Raw genomic sequence first — 20,522 nt, 5'->3', positions numbered from 1 at the left:
TTGTCAGTAAACCTGGATAACAGGTTGGCGGTGAATTGCCGGCCTAAATCCTGCTGACAGGTTTCCTTTATGAGTTGCAGAGCGATTCACCAAGTAGCTGTAATGTCAGACTACACAGATTTTTGTTCGTAGTCTGTAACCATGGAGATAGATTGATTTTCATAGATGTATAGTAGAAATAAACAAATTTGCTGCAAAAGTATACACTGTAAAAGCAACCTAATAGAACTGATTTCTCCTTTTGGAAATACTTACGTGGAAATATCGATATACAGGCTTGTTATTGATATAATGATAGAATATCCTGGAATTTGACTCATACTCTGAATGCATGTAATGTATGACTGGGCGTTTGCACATTCCTGCAGACTTGGGGTGGTCTGGATGACTGACAGTTGAGTAGTGCACAAATCCCCCTTTTCATCCAGTTCAAAGGAGGCAAGTATTATCTAACTTTCTGATTTACAACTTAATTAACTATCAGATGAATAGATATGTCCCCCAACTCCCATAAGGCTGAGTGGAGGGTTCATGTTTTTTCAATGGGAAGAGGAGAGATCGCAGCTGCCAGACACCTCTGGTAGACAACATTGTGTTGTATGGGCAGTACTACAACCAAACATGGACATTTGAGGTTATACTTAGTAGTTTCTGGGGGTTGGGACTTAACTTGTTTTCATCAGACAACCCTTTTTGTCACCTACCCACTTATCAATCAGTTGCGGGTTCGACTACTGAGACCCTCACTGATCATTAGAATGGGAATTTTTGGTGAGGCACATTTATTCCCATTAGAATGGATCAGCACGTTGGATGCCCAACTGGATGTTCAATCTACTCATTTTCTTTAAGGCTGTCAGAAAAAGACAATCGCAGCTCCCGGTAGCTTCATAGTGAAAGGTCAAAACACGCATTGCTGGTCCATTCTAAATGTGATAAAAGTGCCTCAATCTGTTTGGTGCAGGTCACAGTGTTCCAACGATCAATATGGTATCTTGTTTACACCAGACAACCAGTTTAAATTTGGCATTCTAAATTTTGGTAGAAGGATTGGAGGAGAGTCCCAAGGCTCCATATACATTAAATTGCAGGCTAACTTCTCTCTAATCTGTATGGGGCTTTATAGTAAATTACATCTCTTTACCTATCTGATGATATCATCAATCCATATCTAGGGACCGAGATAAATAATAGTAAACCCCTGATGTTAGAATGTCAACATCTATCTGTATCATAAAATTGGTCTGCTGGCATAAAATCACAAAAGCAGATACTATGGTCACAAATGGCAAAAATTAAGAGACCACCACATCAAAACCCTGTCATGTGCAGCCCAATCTCCAGACCTGAACCCCATTGAAGACCTCTGGAATGTAATCAAGAGGATGATGGATAGTCGTAAGCCATCAAATAAACTGCTTACATTTTTGCGCCAGAAGCAGTGTGATAGACTGGTGGAAAGCATGCCAAGACACATGAAAGCTGTGATTAAAAATCATGGATATTCCACAAAATATTGATTTCTGAACTCTTCCTGAGTTAAAACATTAGTATTGTTGTTTCTAAATGATTATGAACTTGTCTTCTTTGCATTATTTGAGGTCTGAAAGCACTGTTTTATTTTTAATTTTGACCATTTCTCCTTTTCAGAAAAAAAAAATACAAAATTTATTGCTTGGAAATTCGGAGACATGTTGTCAGAAGTTTATAGAATAAATGAACAATTTACATTTTACTCAAAAATATAACTGTAGAGAGAAAAATCAGACAAACTGAACATTTTGCAGTGGTCTCTTAATTTTTGCCAGAGCTGTATATATATATATATATATATATATATATATACTGTATATATATATGGTGTCGGATACATTCCTTTGTCGTGCTGCCAGTCAGACGGTGACACACACAGGGTAATAAAAATAGGTGTGTGCTTGTGCCCTACACTTTCCCCACACCCATATAACAAAAATATAGTTAGACCAGCCCATCTCCTACTCACCCAGCCTCAAGTCTTTACTCACAGCACAAGCACCTATTTATATGCATAAAATAAGAAAAGCAAGACAGCTCATCCAGGAGGGAATGCATCCATCCACACGGCAAGTTATCCCAATCATATTGTGATGGAGACTAGAGAATTTTAGGATTTTGGGGATATGGATATATGCGGTGGATTGGGATGCGTTTTGGCTCCTGTGTCTTACTGATTCGAACAGGGAGAAGCGGGTATTACCAGATGAAGAAGCAAAAGAGGCATCACTCGATATGACTGTGCAAAAGGTGGACTTTTATCAGCACATGTGGCGACGTTTCGGTTCTATTACAGAATCCTTGGCTTCATAAAGGTTATGTAATGGAACCAAAATGTTTCCTCATGGGCTAATAAACGGCCGCCTTTTGCACAATTATTTAGAGTAATGCCTCCTTTCCTTCTTTTTATCATGTTGGACAATTTGGGAATATGTCCAGGAGGAATGGAATAATATACATTCTGCTCCATTACACTGTTTCAGATAGAACATGGAATAAAAACAATTACTAAATACGCTGCAGTAAGTAAATACATAATAGTAATTGCACATGTAAATAATACAGGGTACCAAGTTAACACTATTTTGATAAAAAAAGGATAAAAGTCATCCCACCGCGACAAGGTGTACCTAATCAGGATGGTCACTATAACGTTAGTGTCTCACCTTACTATGTGCCAGCAGACCTCAAAATAGATGGGGGGGGTGGGGGGGAGGACCTAGACCTGACTGTGTTTTGCACCTGCCACATGGGAGTGGGTTCTTTTCCAAATATATTAAGAACAAGACACTAAGGCAAAACCAAAATACTGGGCCAGCAAACCCATATAAGTGTAATATGTAGGTGCCCATTCACACTGTGCCCATTAACTGACAAAACCTAGAATAAAAACTATAGATACCCTGCAATAAGAAGTAAAAACTAGTAATAGTACATGTAAAAACATAGGGTACTTACTGTAGTTAACATTTTTGATCAAAACAGCATAAAAAGGACCATACTGATTGGGTGCACCTTGTTGCGGTGGGATGGCTTTTATGCTGTTGTGATCAAAACAGTGTTAACTAAGTACCCTATGTGTTTTACATGTATTACTATTATTTAGTTACTTACTGCAAGGTATCTATTGTTTTTATTCTAGGTTTTATCTGTTACTGGCTGCAGTATAAATGTGCACCTACACAATACCCTTTTTTGGTGGCAGTGTGTATCCGTTAAACATACGGCTTAAATGATGCGAGCGCTGAACCTGTGATACGCATGATGCAAGTGAGATACATTAACTTGGATAGATAAAGATTGCAGATAAATCAATGGATTCTGTTTCCAGGTTTCCAAGGATTAGGTTTTTGGGCAAGGTGTATTTATTCCAGGAGGACCAGCCTTGGAGGTCTCCTGAGTCAATGGACAGGAGGCAGGTGGGTGCAGATCTTGAAGGCGTATAATTAAAAAATTTTTAGGGCTATGTTTGCAGTGGGGAGACTGACTGAGTACTTTTCTGAGGTAAATGGATTGCACTGCTATGGGGAATAGAGGTTGACATTGGGGTAGAGCGGTATAGCTGTTATGGCTTTGCACAAAAGTGGAATTCAAAGTTGTTGAGTATTTCAGACATTTCACCTTACAACCTGTCTTTGTGCAGTCATACAATGTGCTCCTTTCTTCCCAATTCAGCCATACGTAGCAACCTACTTTTCTCACTGCTTGTCCCAATGTGGCAATTATTTTTGTAGGGACAGTCCCAAGATATTTTCCACATTGCGCTGAACTAATACTACTTTTAATTTTACTTGTGACCTTCCCTGTTACATTTTTTTCTCATTATACAGAAGGAAAGTATGAAATGTGAAGTCCAGAGAAGCTTGTCACTACTATCCCCAAAGGCCAATGACTGCACTTGTATAAATTGTTGTTCTGTTATTATTTTAATGGTCAGATTCATGTCCTGAGATATTTTGTGTATGTTGGATGGAGATGGCCTTCAATGACTGCGTATATTCAATCATGAAGAGGGTTTAATGGAGTTTAATGTTTTTCTTTGTTTTCTTCCAGCTTTCTGTGGTTGAGTTACATGGAGGACAATTCACTCCACTCCCGAGACTGTACTGTAGCACCATGCAGAACACATTAGTGAACTTGGGTCTATTACATTTGAGAGTAGAAATGTTTTAAAAGTTTGACCTTTGTTGGACTTTTCTTTTAATATGATATGCTATATGAACAAAAGTATTAGGACACACCTCTTAATCCTTGAATTCAGTCCCATTTATAATCCAGACCCTCATCATGCAGTCTGTCTTAACAAACCTTTGGGAACCAATAGCACCTTCTAAAGAGCTTACTGAATTTGAACATGGTCCTGTAATAGGATGTCACCGTTGTCAGTTCATGACAGTTCTTACCTCCTAAATATACCACAATCAGCTGTGAGCTATATTATTGAAAAGCTGAAGCATTTAGGATTCACAATAACTAAGCCATATGAATGTATATAGAGGGGTCACCAAGTGCATATAGAGTATATAGGTCACCAACGCTCTGCTTACTCCATAACTGCAGTGTCCAAACCTCCTCTGGTAACAAAATTAAGCAGAAAAACTGGCCGTCAGCTTCATGGCATGGGCTTCCTTGGCTGAGCATCTGTATGCAAACGTTACATCACCAAACACAGCGACTAGCACCATATGAAGAGTTTTAAAGTACACCACCACTAGACCCTGAAGAGTGGAAACATGTTCTGTGATGAATCACACTGCTCTAACTGGTGTCTGATGGACGAGCCTGGGTTTGGCAAATGCCAGGAGAATGTTACCTGCCTGACTGTATTGTGCCAGCTATGAAATTTAGTGAAGGACTCATAATGTTATGGGGCTGTTTTTCAGGGATCAGTTTTGGCCCCTTAATTCCATTAATGGGGAATCTTAATGCTTCAGCAAAGCAAAACATATTGGACAATTGTAGCTTCTAATTTTGTGGGAACAGTTTTGGGAAGGCCATTTTCTGTTCCCCATAACTGTGCCACAGTGCACAAAGCAAGGCATAAAGGCAAGGTTGGGGGAGTTTGGTGTGGAAATAAATGACTGGTCGCACAGAGCCTTTACCTCAACCCTGTCTAACATTTTCAGGATGAACTATAGCAGAGATTTTGAGCCAGGGCCTCTTGTCTAACCTCATTGTCTGACTTCACAAACGCTCTTCTGGATGAATGGGCAAAAATTTCCACAAACACCCTCCAAAACTTGTAAAAAGTCTTCTCGAAAGAGTGGAAGCTGTTATGGCTGCAAAAGAGTGAACGACTTCATATTAAAATTCAGGGATTGAAAATGAGCAAAAGAAAGTGGAAAGAGAATAAGTGTGATAGAGTCTTAGCCGAGTTGGAACAGGGAGAAAAAAAAAAAAATAGTTTTGTTCACGTGAGGGGGTTGTGAAGTCAAAAGCCCACAATGTGTAGGAACTTGTGAGACTGGAGATGAATGGGTTAAAATCTGTGTTACCAGTGGTCCAGTGATGAGCAGGAGACAAGAACTGTAGAATTACGGTTGATTGGTTGACACGTTTGAAAGTGACACACTTCTTCATTGGGACTAACCACACACGTTACAGCTAGCGTAGTGCTTCAGGGGTGCGGGGTACAGAGCAAGAGGAATGGAGCTATTACATTTTATATATTTAATCTGGAAATTCAATGTGAGAATGATGTGTCTCTTCTCCGGAGATGTCTTTGTGGATTTTACAATTTTTCTCTACGACACCTCCCCCTTTTAGATTCGTGATTGAGAGACTGATTTACAGATTGTCTCCCAAGCACACCTCACAGCACAATCTCTCATAATCCCTTCTTGGACTTGGAGATAGGCTTCTTTGTTAGATCACTTAGCGCCTCAAGTCTGGCATCTAGAGGTAGTGCAGTCCTAAACTCCTAGCTAGAGGTAGCCAGAAGGGACTTAAAGGGAACCTGTCACCTGAATTTGGCGGGACCGGTTTTCGGTCATATGGGCGGAATTTTCGGGTGTTTGATTCACCCTTTCCTTACCCACTGGCTGCATGCTGGCCGCAATATTGGATTCATTCATTCTCTGTGCTCCGTAGTACACGCCTTTGCAAAGCAAGATTGCCTGTGTGATGTGGGGGTTCTTCTTCTGCTTCTCTGAACAGATGATGCTAATATGTCCAGTACGGTCAGAGGTATAACACTAGCAGTAGTCAGATGCAAGTTGGAAGATGGAGCAAGACTGCAAGGGCTGGCTGACAGGGGCATTGGTTGTCAGCTTACCCCCGTTCTAGCTGGTGACGGCTGACTTGTACACCTCTGGTGTATGGTTGGCCTCATAGGTATAGGCAATTTGTGCAGGCTTGGCCACCTCCTTTGCCTACCGGCCCATTACAGCGTGTTGCAACTCCACAGGTCAAAGGTGAATAAATTGTTCCTTCACCATCAGGTTCTTCAATTCATAGAAGTTTGTAACCGATAGTCCCTGGACCCAATGCTCGAAGATGGTTCTGAGCCTGTCCACTATATCACTGTAGCTGTCATGGGGTCAACTTTGAAGGGTCTGTAACATTTTGCAGTACACTTCTGGAGTCAGTCGATAGTTCCTTATCAGGGGCTGCTTGATGGTCCATAGTCTTCATCTCAAGGAGTGGCGAACACCTCCAGAGCTTTGCCTCAAATCCTGAGGTTATCGAGCCCACTGGTCATCAGGTAACTGGTACAGTCTGCAGGCCTTTTCGATCCCCCTCAAAAATGTGCCCAGATCTGCACACTTGTCCATGCTCGGGACAGGTTTAAAGGTGTTAACATTACTGGACTCAGTGTTCAGTGATGTAGATTGCTCCTTCTGGAGTCGGATTAACTCTAGTTGGTGTTTTTTTTTTAGCCTCTTGCTCTCGTGTGTCTCTCTCAACTTGGGCCTGCAACTCGGCTTTCTCAGCCTGTTGCTCAGCAAACTCACATTCTGCTTTGCATTCTTGTGGCATGAGCTGAATGCGGACTTGAGGATCACATCGTCCCAGTTGCTGAAGATTGAGTGGCAAGCACGAGTCCATTGCACTCTGTGAGCTATGGCTGCTGCTGGCCCCTTCTGAGTTCTGGAACAGGATCTACAATTGGGCATCCATGTGCTCCATTGGTCCCGAGTTCTGGGGCCACATCGTGTTTGTGCCTGGCATCATCCTCAACCAAGGCAGAGATCAACATCTCTTTGGTTTTGTTTGACGCATCGAGAACTCACTCCTCACACAAATGGATCAGCACAGCTTTCTTGTGCTTCTTATAAGTAGCTGCTATCTTAGCAATCACTCCCTAAATAAAAGATAAAATAGAAAAACAAGTGATTGGTAGGGATGTAATCGCTGCACGTACAATATTGTCCCAGGTATAAATAAACACTTAGATACAATAATCCGAAAGCACGTTATAAATATAAAGCCTGGGAGCATGATAAAGTTAAGCTCCCCCAATAATAATCATGAAACTACGAAAGTGGAGCACTCCAACAATACCATGAACAACAAGAAGAGAGCAGCAAGGACCACTATATATTAAAATACCAAAATATCCTTTATTTGTACATTGAACAACATCAATTTCAGACAAAACCACAATGAGACATTATGCAAAAATCAGTAAGGGAAAGGAGGAAACATGCCAGTATACTGAGGAGAGGCTGCAGGTCTAGCATGAGGCTTGGGCAAGCAGAGAAAAATATGCAAACACATTAGAGTGCTCAAGAAAAAAGTACTCAAGAGACATCACAAAATAGTAATTATACGGAATTTATGAAGTGCACCCATCTGCTGCTCAAACATATACTGCTGTAGTGAGTTAAATGCTTACTCATCGTAGGTCCGGGCTTACAACAGCCTTCCCCCGAACCCCTGATGCGCGTTTCGCGTGCTTGTTTTATCAAAGGGGATGGACATGGGGGGGTTCTATGGACCACAAACTGCATTGGAAAGGGGACCTTGACTGCTGAGGCACTGCATAATGTCAAGCGATATGCCTTTTTCTCCCTTTTCCCCTCCCTTCCTTACATTAGCGCATCCTGCTTTTTCCTCATGGTTGATATTGTGAGGGTTAGTTATTAGAACTGTGCACACTAGTCTCAGAGGGGTGTTTTCCTAACATTGCACTCCTTCCCCTCCCTCTGGGCTATAGAATTTTTTTTGCTATGCCAAGTTATCCCCCCCACCCTTCTGCTGGTTCATTTGAAAGTGGTACAGTACACACTATTATAAACTCCCGCTCATGCTTTTTTTGTAGTCAGTTCTCTGGTACCTGCCGAATGAGCGTGGAGCATGTCACACTTGCATACTGATGGCCAACAAAGTGATGACGGCTGACCTGCAGGCAGACATGCAGATAGAGGATTTCATTCCTAGCCTGCTTATAGAGCTCTGTGTTCCGGATCCCCATACTTCAACTAGTGCGTAGGTAAGTGTGTAGGTTAGTGCATGCGGCCAACAGTCAGCCCGGTGTCCCTGCCCACCGTAGCGTCTCAGCCCTAGCTCCCCTGCAGCTACCCAGTGGTGTGAAAAGAGGAAACTGCCAGTGCAGTGAGCTTTTGAGAACTCATCAGCCCTCCCTAACACACAGCATGCAGGATGTTGTAGTACCTTACTGCTAAGCTTCTCATAAGGTCCTCACAACTGATGCTGGTGTTATGTCTTTCTCTCTGTCCCCCAGATGGATAGGAACAACTCGTATGACTGATGGCCTGAGGCTTTTTACAGGGACTCTAGCACGCCCCGGCCCCCACAGTTGCCACCGTGCCTCCTGGGTAAAGGTCGGGCAACTAATATGGAATTAGCTGTCCTGCCGGTCTCTGGAGCCAGGCTTGGAGACGATGACTCCCTCGGTGTTCCGGCTACCGGATCCTGCGCCTCAGAAAGGAGGCAGCCTTTTACAGGGCAGAACTCCTTCTGGTTTCCTCTCCTTTTGCTTTGACTTCGTTTCTCACTCTCTGCAATACAATTCTCCTTCAATGTCTTTCTTAGGATGCTGCCACACGTGGGACAGGCGCAGCTCCGTGGCCTTCTGTCTAGGCCTCTGACAGGATCCCACCTCTGCCAGGGACCCACTACCTGAGTGGATCTCAGATAGCAGCTCACTAGGTGAAGCCCAGCTCGCTTCTGCCTAACTTCCTATACAGACCACCAGTTTCACCTAATTGTGAAGAGTGCGCTACTAAAAAGGAGCATAGCTCCCCCTGGTGGACAGGAGTGTGAAGTGTGGTGTGTGGTTTGTGATACCTGGCAAAGAGATCTCCTTTATTGCCTTCAGACGTAACATCACTCCCCCTGGTGGAAGAATGACATTACTGAAACGACCAGGACCCTGGGGTGCTGCAGCATCATTTCCGCTATCCTTCAAGATCATCCAGAAGCAGAAGGTGTTCTCGCCATTCAAGCTCTTACCGTTGGCGTTCGCCGTCATCATTGGATAGTTCCTGAAGCTGCTGCACTCAGGCAGGTCATCTCAACATTGCAAAAGGCGGGAGATCCATGAGTTGGCCAGTGAGTTGTGCCATAGGCAAGCCAGGCTTGTGTGGTTTCGGATTCTCTACAGAGGGCTGCGCAAGCTCCATCTTCAAGCAATTAATTTGATTTCAAGGGGGCATGGGTTCTGGAGAAATAAATTTGATATCTGTCATTAAAGCTCTGTTGCTAAGGTTACATTATACGGTCCCCCTCCTCATCAGGTGCAATATTTCGCAGTCACCCCGCAGACGGGCATCCATCAGGAAGTACACTGCTCAAAAAAATAAAGGGAACTGTGCTGCAGTTAGTGCTGCATCCTAAATATCACTGAAGGAAATATTCCAGTTGTAAATCTTTATCCATTACACAGTGGAATGTGTTGAGAACAATAAAACATAAAAATGATCTCTGTAAATCAAAATTAATATCTGATGGAAGTCTGGATTTTGAATGGTACTGAATATCAAAGTAGAAAATCAAATTACAGGCTGATTCTACTTCAGTTGAAATGCCTCAAGACAAGGAAATGATGCTCAGCAGTGTGTGGGCTCCACGTGCCTGTATGACCTCCCTACAACGCCTGGGCATGCTCCTGATGAGGCGGCACATGTTCTCCTGAGGTATCTACTCCCAGACCTGGATTAAAGGGAATCTGTCACCCCAAAAATGGCCTATAAACTAAGGCCACTGGTATCAGGGGCTTATCTACAGCATTCCGTAATGCTGTAGATAAGCCACCGATGTATCCCGAAAGGTAAGAAAAACAGGTTATATTATACTCACCTAGGGGCGGTCCCGCTGCGGTCCGGTCTGGGTCCGGTGCCTCCCATCTTCATGCGATGATGTCCTGTTCTTGTCTTCCTGCTGCGGCTCCTGCGCAGGCGTACTTTCTCTGCCCTGTTGAGGGCAGAGCAAAGTACTGCAGTGCACAGGTGCCGGGAAAGGTCAGAGATGTACTGAAAGCACAGTTTTTTTTTATTTTTGCCATTTTTCTTTGTCAGAAAAAAAATACAAAATTTATTGCTTGGAAATTCTGAGCCATGTTGTCAGTAGTTAATAGAGTAAAAGAACAATTTACATTTTTACTCAAAAATATACCTATAAAGAGAAAAATCAGACAAACTGAAAATTTTGTAGTGGTCTCTTAATTTTCTGCCAGAGCTGTATGTTCCACAGTGGGACTAAGTAAAAAAGTAAAAAAAAGTACAATAAAGCATGTAAAAAAGTAAAAAAAATAAACAAAAAAGAGCACACAAATCACGAAAACCCATATCGCCACTCAAAATGCAGTGTTTGTGATAAACAAAAATAAATAAAAAATGTACACATAATTGGTATCGTCGCATTGGGAACGACCCACTCTGTAAAACTGGCATGTTGTATATTGCATATGGCGAACACAGTAAAAAATAAATGCCAAAAATGTCACTTTTTCATCATACTGAATAATTGAATATAAAGAGATCAAAAAGTTATATGCAAAAAATAAATATATAATAAATATATAAATGTATAAATGAAAACGCCAAACTGTCTCGCAAAAAACAAGCACTAATATGGCTCATTCAGCAAAAAAAATTAAAAAGTTACAGCTCTCAGAATATGACTATGTAAAAATAAAATCGTTTTTGTTAAATTTTGTTTTTAATGTGTGTAAAATTAGCAAAGTATAAAAAAATTGTATAAATCTGGCATCACTGTAATTGTACCAGCCTGATGAACAAATCTGTCTTAACATTTTTACCCGGCTGTGAACTGACCAAAAACTAGAAAATAAAAACAATAATTGAATTGATGGCTTTTGTTTGTCCTTTTAGTTAGGACCCGTTGAAGTGCCGTGGGCACGAAACGGCCGTCGTCCGTCTTTGATCCACACCCCTCCCTGTTGGTTTTGCTGTATGTCCGAATAAACTGTGACGTTTTTACCTGGGTAAGTGCGCTCCATCTTCATTTTTTTCTTCATTTTTTTCTAGCATAAGGCAGCCCCCCATAGACAGACTCTGTAATAAGGCAGCCCTCATAGGCAGACTCTGTAGTATAAGGCAGCCCCCATAGGCAAACTCTGTAATAAGCCATCCCCCCAGAGGCAGACTCTGTAGTATAAGGCCTCCCCCCATAGGCAGACCAATCCCCTCATAGGCAGACTCTATAATAAGGCAGCCCCCATAGGCAGACTCTGTAATATAAGGCAGCCCCCATAGGCAGACTCTGTAGTATAAGGCAGCCTCCATAGGAAAACTCTGTAATAAGGCATGTCCCCATAGGCAGACTCTATAATAATGCAGACCCCATAGGTAAACTCTGTGGCATTAGGCAGCCCCCCATAGGCAGACTCTGTAATAAGGCATCCTCCCAGAGGCAGACTCTGTAGTATAAGGCAGCCCCCCCATAGGCAGACTCTGTAGTTTAATGGAAGCTCCCCATAGGCTGACTCTGTAATAAGGCATCCCCAGAGGCAGACTCTGTAGGATAAGGCAGCCCCCCCATAGGCAGACTCTGTAGTATAAGGAAGCTCTCATAGGCAGACTCTGTAATGAGGCAGCCCCCCATAGGCAGACTCTGTGTATAAGGCACCCCCCCATAGGCAGACTCCGTAATAAGGCAGCCCCCATAGGCAGACTCTGGAGTATAAGGAAGCCCCCATAGGCAGACTCTGTAGTATAAGAATGCTCCCATAGCAGACTCTGTAGCATAAGGCATCCCCCCAGAGGCAGACTCGGTAGTATAAGGCAGCCCCCATAGGCAGACTCCATAATAAGGCAATCCCCCTATAGGCAGACTCTGTAATAAGGCAGACCCCCATAGGCAGACTCTGTGTATAAGGCACCCCCCATAGGCAGACTCTATAGCACAAGGCAGCCCCCCATAGGCAGACTCTGTAGGATAAGGCAGCCCCCATAAAATAAATAAACACCTCTCTTCTTCCTGGTTCCTCCGCTGCTCTGAGCGCCCGCACATCTCTTGACAGTGGGCACCAGGTAGTGACATCATCGTGACCCCTGTCAGTGTCGGCATCGATGACATCAGATGCTGACAGGGGGATGATGGGAGAAGGAGCGTAACGCTCCTTCTCTTATCAATGTGGTCAGCTGTATCGGCATGTAGCTAATACAGTTGAACCAGCTGTGACAGGCGGGGGGCCCACTGCTGTCTCTGGCCCCCTGTCTACTCAGGGGCCCCATAGCGGCAGAGCAGGGAGATCGATTCTCCCTGCTCTTCCGCAGAATGTAACTGTATTAGCGTGCTATACACATGCCTATACAGTTACAGTAGTGTAGCTCCGGGTGGGCTGCGCAGGGCCCGGAGCGATGGCCCTCTCTGCACCCCGGGTAGCTACGCTACTGCCTGTATGCATGCCTCCCCCGTTCAGTCCCCGTATGCATGCCTCCCAGTTCCGTCCTTGTTTGCATGCCTCTTTATTCCCTATCCCTGTGTGCATGTTTCCTATTGTAAAAAAACCATCATACTTACCTACCTGCACGCCCTGGGTGCTGGCACTGCATCTCGTTCCGGCCGCTGGTGCCTGCAGCTCTTCCTCTGCTCAGCGGTCACGTGATGGTCCCTATGGGAGTGGAGACGCATCCATATTCATCACCTTAATGAGCGGTACCACGTGACCCCCGAGCATAGGAAGAGCTGCAGGCACCAGCGGCCGGAACGAGAAGCAGTACCAGCACCGAGGGCGCGCAGGTAGGTGAGTATGATGTGTGCGCTGGCTCTTGGTACCCGCTGCTCCGCCGCCCTCCCTCCCACCCCCATCGCTTTCTGTACCGTGACTCGTTTAGAAGTCGAGGGGGACGTTTTCAGCACAAAAAAATGTGCTGAAAAACTCGGCTTATACACGAGTATATACAGTATATAAACCTGGTATCGTTGTAATCATACCGACCTGACAGAAAAATAAGTCTTATCGCTTTTATCACATGGTTAATGACGAAAAAAAAAAACTGAATTGCTGGTTTTTGTTAATTCTGTGTCTGAAAAATCTGAATAATAAGCAATCAAAAAATATTATGTACCCAAAAAGTGACTAAAAATAAAAAAGCTACAGCTTGTAAAATATAACGAAAAACAAAGAAAAAAATACTTTTTATAAAGAAGCATTTTTACTGTGATAGCAGCAGAACCTAAACAAAATTTGTAAATCTGGTATCGCTGTATCGTACAGGTCCGAAGAATAAATTTGCGCTACCACTTATACCACACGATTAACCACGCAAAAATAAAAATAAGATCTATTCTTGTACTACTACTACTACTACTACTACTCTATTTGTTCATTCTACCTCGGAAAATTGGAATATCCTGCTGTCTCTGCTGAGCGCTTACGTTGGGGTTTCCGTGTAAATGTCCCCAAAACCGTGGTTCAGACAGAACCATTCACTTATGAGGCAGATCCGCAGATGGAGTCACTCTGGACTGATCTCTGTTCCAGCGATGCCTCATCATTTTACGCAGCTTTTTAGTCCACAAGTGTGGGCGACCACAGATCTGTGCACAACAAAAAACATAGAAATCACCGGAGCCAGGGCCGGATTTAAAAGGTGGGTGGCCTGGGGCCCATTTTGGAGTTAGGCCCATTTTTCAAGGTGTTGCAATATGTAATACAAAAACAGAAAATGAAACGAGCGCAATTTTATTTACAAAAATCATTTACGCAGAGTAATTCAGGTAAAATCATTAATTTTTTTCAATCCAAGCACTTTCCTTGATTTTCGTGCAGCAAAATCATTAATAATGTCACTAAAATCCAATTTGATGCTCATGATAGCCAAATTTACAAGTTGTTCCTGCTTCATGGCTGTCCTTAATCGGTTTTCAGCTAATTTGAGTTTTGAGAAGGAACGCTCACCACTGCAGTTTGTTACCATCAAAATTAGATATATCCCTAGAGCTATCTCAATATTTGGGAAAGTGTCCTGCACACCCTTTTCCATGATAGGCTTGTACTTGAAAAGTTCAGTGCTGATATCTTTTGGCTCCTTGTCTGTAAATAAATTGGCAAATGTTACAAACTGACACAGTTCATCGATAAATGTAATGTCCAAGTCATCTGAATAAGGCCTGACGAGTTGCTCTTCTGTGGCCTTAAGCTCATCTGAAGACAGTTCTTTCAGATGGCTAAAAAAGCTAAATTTGCTTAATATATCTTTAGATGCTTGAAGACGTTGGTCAAGAGAAGCGATAAACTGATCAATGATCGGCTAGAAAGTTTCTGTTCTGTATTTTTCTGAAGGGCTGAGTTGTACTTCTTCCGTATGCCATAATCCAATGGATTGAGACACACCTTTCGGGGCCTGTGTCGAGCTTTCGGCTGAACACACTCAGATGAACCAGACAGCTCTTCGCCTTGCTTCTCATAAATTTTGAAGGAGTTACGCTTTGATGCAACATAGTTTTTTAAGCTGGTCAGTGACGCCACAGCAGTGCTTAGTCCAAGTTCTGCATGTTGTAGATTTTTACTAGTAGCATCTGTTCTTTGCAGGATATTATTCCAGAAAGTAGTGTTAATACCAATTTCAAGCTGATTCATTTGTCTTAACAGTCCTTCTGCTTCACACCGCTGGGCTGTATATATATATAAGGGGCTGCTGCTGGGCTGTATATATTAGAAGCTGCTGCTGGGCTGTATATATTAGAAGATGCTGCCGGGCTGTATATATCAGAGGCTGTTTACCTGTATATATCAGAGGCTGTTGCTGTGCTGGCTGTATATAGAATAGAGGCTGAGGGGCTGTATAAAGTGTATACATAGCACTATACTGTAAACAGGTCCACACTATATACGTACAGCATACACAGACACACTGTAATGCAGGATATAGTGTGGACCTGTACATACAGTATATCCTGTGTAGGACAGGAGCTGCAAGAAAGATACACAGACAGACACACATACAGACAGAGATCATACTCACCCACCACGACACTGTGAAAACTGAACCACTTCACCTCTGGATCTTAGTGACTGAAGATCCAGAGTGAAGTCCTACCGTGCTCCGCTGTGGAGAACCCTCTTCTCACGCCGACATCGAGGCTCCGCCTCCTTCTTCGAAGGTAGCTGAACAAACTCTCATCTGATCTAATCTGATAGCTGAAGGGCCTAGAAGCTTCTGTTGGGATTGGAGAAGGCTGCCGCATGCCATAAGCTAAGCATTAGGTACAGGGAGGGTCCTGGAAGTCTGGCTAGGCTAGGCAGGTCAGTGGATGCTGACGCAGGTCAGGTGCCATGACTCTGCCGCTCTGCGCCAGCCACTGAGATGTAGGACCGTAGCCAGGTCCCTACACTTTCAATAGTTTCTCTTTTGTTCAATGTTCCTTATCATTAGAAATGGTTCACAGCAAAGAGACGTGTATTTTACATGTTTTGAGATATTTATTCTTATATTGGTGGGAGGCCCCCTCTTGGTGGGTGGCCCAGGGCCCGGGCCCCTTGGGCCCCCCTAAATCCGGGCCTGAGCGGAGCAAACGCGAAACAGAGTACAAAGTGTCTCTATCTGCCTTATTATGGTGAGTGGTTACATTGGGGATTTCGTCTGTATCTCATTTTTGTGGGATTTACACGGAAACCCCATTGTAAGTGCTCAGCATAGAACACAAGAATGTGTTCCCGCCTTATTCTGGAAGCGATTGAAAAATATAATGTACCCTAACATTTTTTCAATAAAAACCCTAATTTATCTCTCAGAAAACCAGCCCCCACTCAGGTCTGTCACCTGTCACTGGAAATATAGAGGTTTACACGTTACTGGTAGAACAAAGTCTCTGGAAAAGTGACATGGCTCCTGCCCCTCAAATAAAATCCAGTGAATCCTGTGCTCCCAAATTCAAATTCGCCCCTTCCCAAGCCCCACTGTGCCTAAACCACAGTAAGCGGCCACATATTTGGCATTATTGTAGCGGAGACAAAGCAATTAACTATTTATGGGTTGCGTATCACCAGTATCGCAAGTTGGGAACAATGTATGGGGGCGCTACAATGTTTGGGAGCTCTACACTTTATGGGGACACAATGTATGGGCACTAAACTGGCATATTTGCAATTCTCTGGAAAAAATGCCCAGCATGGATGGTACAATATACAGTTATATGAAAACGTTTGGGCACCCCTATTAATCTTAAGCTTAATGTTTTATAAAAATTGTTTTTTTTGCACATCTATTTCCGTTTCATATATCTAATAACTGTTGGACACAGTAATGTTTCTGCCTTGAAATGAGGTTTATTGTACTAACAGAAAATGTGCAATCTGCATTCAAACAAAATTTGACAGGTGCATAAGTTTGGGCACCCTTATCATTTTCTTGTTTGAAATACTCCTACCTACTTTTTACTGACTTACTAAAGCACTTTTTTTGGTTTTCTAACCTCATTGAGCTTTGAACTTCATAGCCAGGTGTATGCAATCATGAGAAAAGCTCTTGCAAGTTGTTCTCCTGTTTGAATCTCCTCTGAAGAGTGGCATCATGGGCTGTTTTCATATAACTGTAGTCACTGCAGCAGTAGAATAATTCATTGAGAGGTGCAATTTTTACAATGGGGTCACTTTTGCGATTTTTCTGATGTTGTAGCGCTTTAGGGGCTCCACAAATATCATCCACAAATTACGGTACACACTAAATCTGTGCTCCAAAAGCCAAATAGCGCTCTTTCCTGCTCAGCCCTGATGTGTGGCCCAACAGTAATTTCTGAAAACATATGGGACAGCACCGCCTTCGGGAGAAATTGTGCAATAAATTGCGGGGCCTAATTTCACCTATTAACCCTTTTGTACCTGACAAATTTGCAGCAAATACAAAAATTTAATTTCTTCTACTAAAATGTCATATTTCCACATCTCAATCTTATAAAATTCTGTGAAACAAGACAGCCCATGGACAGCCCATTTGCCGCCGTTGCCAGCAGCCGGGCCACTTTGCACGAGATTGTGATTTAAACGGGAATCCCCTGGGAATGCGGGCCGCTTCGCAGGAATGAACTTTCAAGGCCCAACACCCTGGCACGACAGGTACATCGGAGGACGACCCATTATCCCTATCGTGCTGGACGGAATTCCCCTCAACGCTTTGCTGGACACAGGTTCCCAGATTTCATCTATACCGTATATCCTTTATAAGAGGTACTGGGCTGATGCAGATATTGATAAAGGTGTTATGGCAGGCAATCAGGCAACACAGCGTGCAGTAATCAGCGCACATACAGAGATCTGGCAATAACCAAAAACAATAGGACGAGCTCTGAGACGTGGAATCTCTGTAGACTGCAGTACCTGATCTATCCTCACACAACTATAAGCAGCAGTGGATTGCGCCTATCAACTACCTATGCAACTCGGCACTGCCTGAGGAGCTGACTAGCCTGAAGATAGAAATACAAGCCTGACTTACCTCAGAGAAATACCCCAAAGGAATAGGCAGCCCCCCACATATAATGACTGTTAGCAAGATGAAAAGACAAACGTAGGAATGAAATAGATTCAGCAAAGTGAGGCCCGATATTCTAGACAGAGCGAGGATAGCAAAGAGAACTATGCAGTCTACAAAAAACCCTAAAACGAAAACCACGCAAAGGGGCAAAAAGACCCACCGTGCCGAACTAACAGCACGGCGGTGCACCCCTTTGCTTCTCAGAGCTTCCAGCAAAAGTTAATAGCAAGCTGGACAGAAAAAACAGAAAACAAACTAGAAGCACTTATCTAGCAGAGCAGCAGGCCCAAGGAAAGATGCAGTAGCTCAGATCCAACACTGGAACATTGACAAGGAGCAAGGAAGACAGACTCAGGTGGAGCTAAATAGCAAGGCAGCCAACGAGCTCACCAAAACACCTGAGGGAGGAAGCCCAGAGACTGCAATACCACTTGTGACCACAGAAGTGAACTCAGCCACAGAATTCACAACAGTACCCCCCCCTTGAGGAGGGGTCACCGAACCCTCACCAGAACCCCCAGGCCGACCAGGATGAGCCACATGAAAGGCACGAACAAGATCTGGGGCATGGACATCAGAGGCAAAAACCCAGGAATTATCTTCCTGAGCATAACCCTTCCATTTGACCAGATACTGGAGTTTCCGTCTAGAGACACGAGAATCCAAAATCTTCTCCACAATATACTCCAATTCCCCCTCCACCAAAACAGGGGCAGGAGGCTCCACAGATGGAACCATAGGTGCCACGTATCTCCTCAACAACGACCTATGGAATACATTATGTATGGAAAAGGAGTCTGGGAGGGTCAGACGAAAAGACACCGGATTGAGAATCTCAGAAATCCTATACGGACCAATAAAACGAGGTTTAAATTTAGGAGAGGAAACCTTCATAGGAATATGACGAGAAGATAACCAAACCAGATCCCCAACACGAAGTCGGGGTCCCACACGGCGTCTGCGATTAGCGAAAAGCTGAGCCTTCTCCTGGGACAAGGTCAAATTGTCCACTACCTGAGTCCAGATCTGCTGCAACCTGTCCACCACATAATCCACACCAGGACAGTCCGAAGACTCAACCTGTCCTGAAGAGAAACGAGGATGGAACCCAGAATTGCAGAAAAATGGAGAGACCAAGGTAGCCGAGCTGGCCCGATTATTAAGGGCGAACTCAGCCAACGGCAAAAAGGACACCCAATCATCCTGGTCTGCAGAAACAAAACATCTCAGATATGTTTCCAAGGTCTGATTGGTTCGTTCGGTCTGGCCATTAGTCTGAGGATGGAAGGCCGAGGAAAAAGATAGGTCAATGCCCATCCTACCACAAAAGGCTCGCCAGAACCTCGAGACAAACTGGGAACCTCTGTCAGAAACAATATTCTCAGGAATGCCATGTAAACGAACCACATGCTGGAAGAACAAAGGCACCAAATCAGAGGAGGAAGGCAATTTAACCAAGGGCACCAGATGGACCATTTTAGAAAAGCGATCACAGACCACCCAAATGACCGACATTTTTTGAGAAACGGGAAGGTCAGAAATGAAATCCATCGAAATATGTGTCCAAGGCCTCTTCGGGACCGGCAAGGGCAAAAGCAACCCACTGGCACGTGAACAGCAGGGCTTAGCCCTAGCACAAATTCCACAGGACTGCACAAAAGCACGCACATCCCGTGACAGAGATGGCCACCAGAAGGATCTAGCAACCAACTCCCTGGTACCAAAGATTCCTGGATGACCGGCCAGCACCGAACAATGAAGTTCAGAGATAACTTTACTAGTCCACCTATCAGGGACGAACAGTTTCTCGGCCGGACAACGATCAGGTTTATTAGCCTGAAATTTCTGCAACACTCTCCGCAAATCAGGGGAGATGGCAGACACAATGACTCCTTCCTTGAGGATACTCGCCGGCTCAGATAACCCCGGAGAGTCGGGCACAAATCTCCTAGACAGAGCATCCGCCTTCACATTTTTAGAGCCCGGAAGGTATGAAATCACAAAATCAAAACGAGCAAAAAATAACGACCAACGGGCCTGTCTAGGATTCAAGCGCTTGGCAGACTCAAGATAAGTAAGGTTCTTATGATCAGTCAAAACCACCACGCGATGCTTAGCACCCTCAAGCCAATGACGCCACTCCTCGAATGCCCACTTCATGGCCAGCAACTCTCGGTTGCCCACATCATAATTACGCTCAGCAGCAGAAAATTTCCTGGAAAAGAAAGCACATGGTTTGAACACTGAGCAACCAGAACCTCTCTGTGACAAAACCGCCCCTGCACCAATCTCAGAAGCATCAACCTCGACCTGGAACGGAAGAGAAACATCAGGTTGACACAACACAGGGGCACAGCAAAAACGACGCTTCAACTCCTGAAAAGCTTCCACGGCAGCAGAAGACCAATTAACCAAATCAGCACCCTTCTTGGTCAAATCGGTCAATGGTCTGGCAATGCTAGAAAAATTACAGATGAAGCGACGATAAAAATTAGCAAAGCCCAGGAATTTCTGCAGACTTTTTAGAGATGTCGGCTGAGTCCAATCCTGGATGGCCTGAACCTTAACCGGATCCATCTCGAT

This window comes from Ranitomeya imitator, chromosome 2 (genome assembly GCF_032444005.1).
Source record: "Ranitomeya imitator isolate aRanImi1 chromosome 2, aRanImi1.pri, whole genome shotgun sequence".
Taxonomy (NCBI): Eukaryota; Metazoa; Chordata; class Amphibia; order Anura; family Dendrobatidae; genus Ranitomeya; species Ranitomeya imitator.
Note: the sequence above shows the minus strand (reverse complement) of the source record.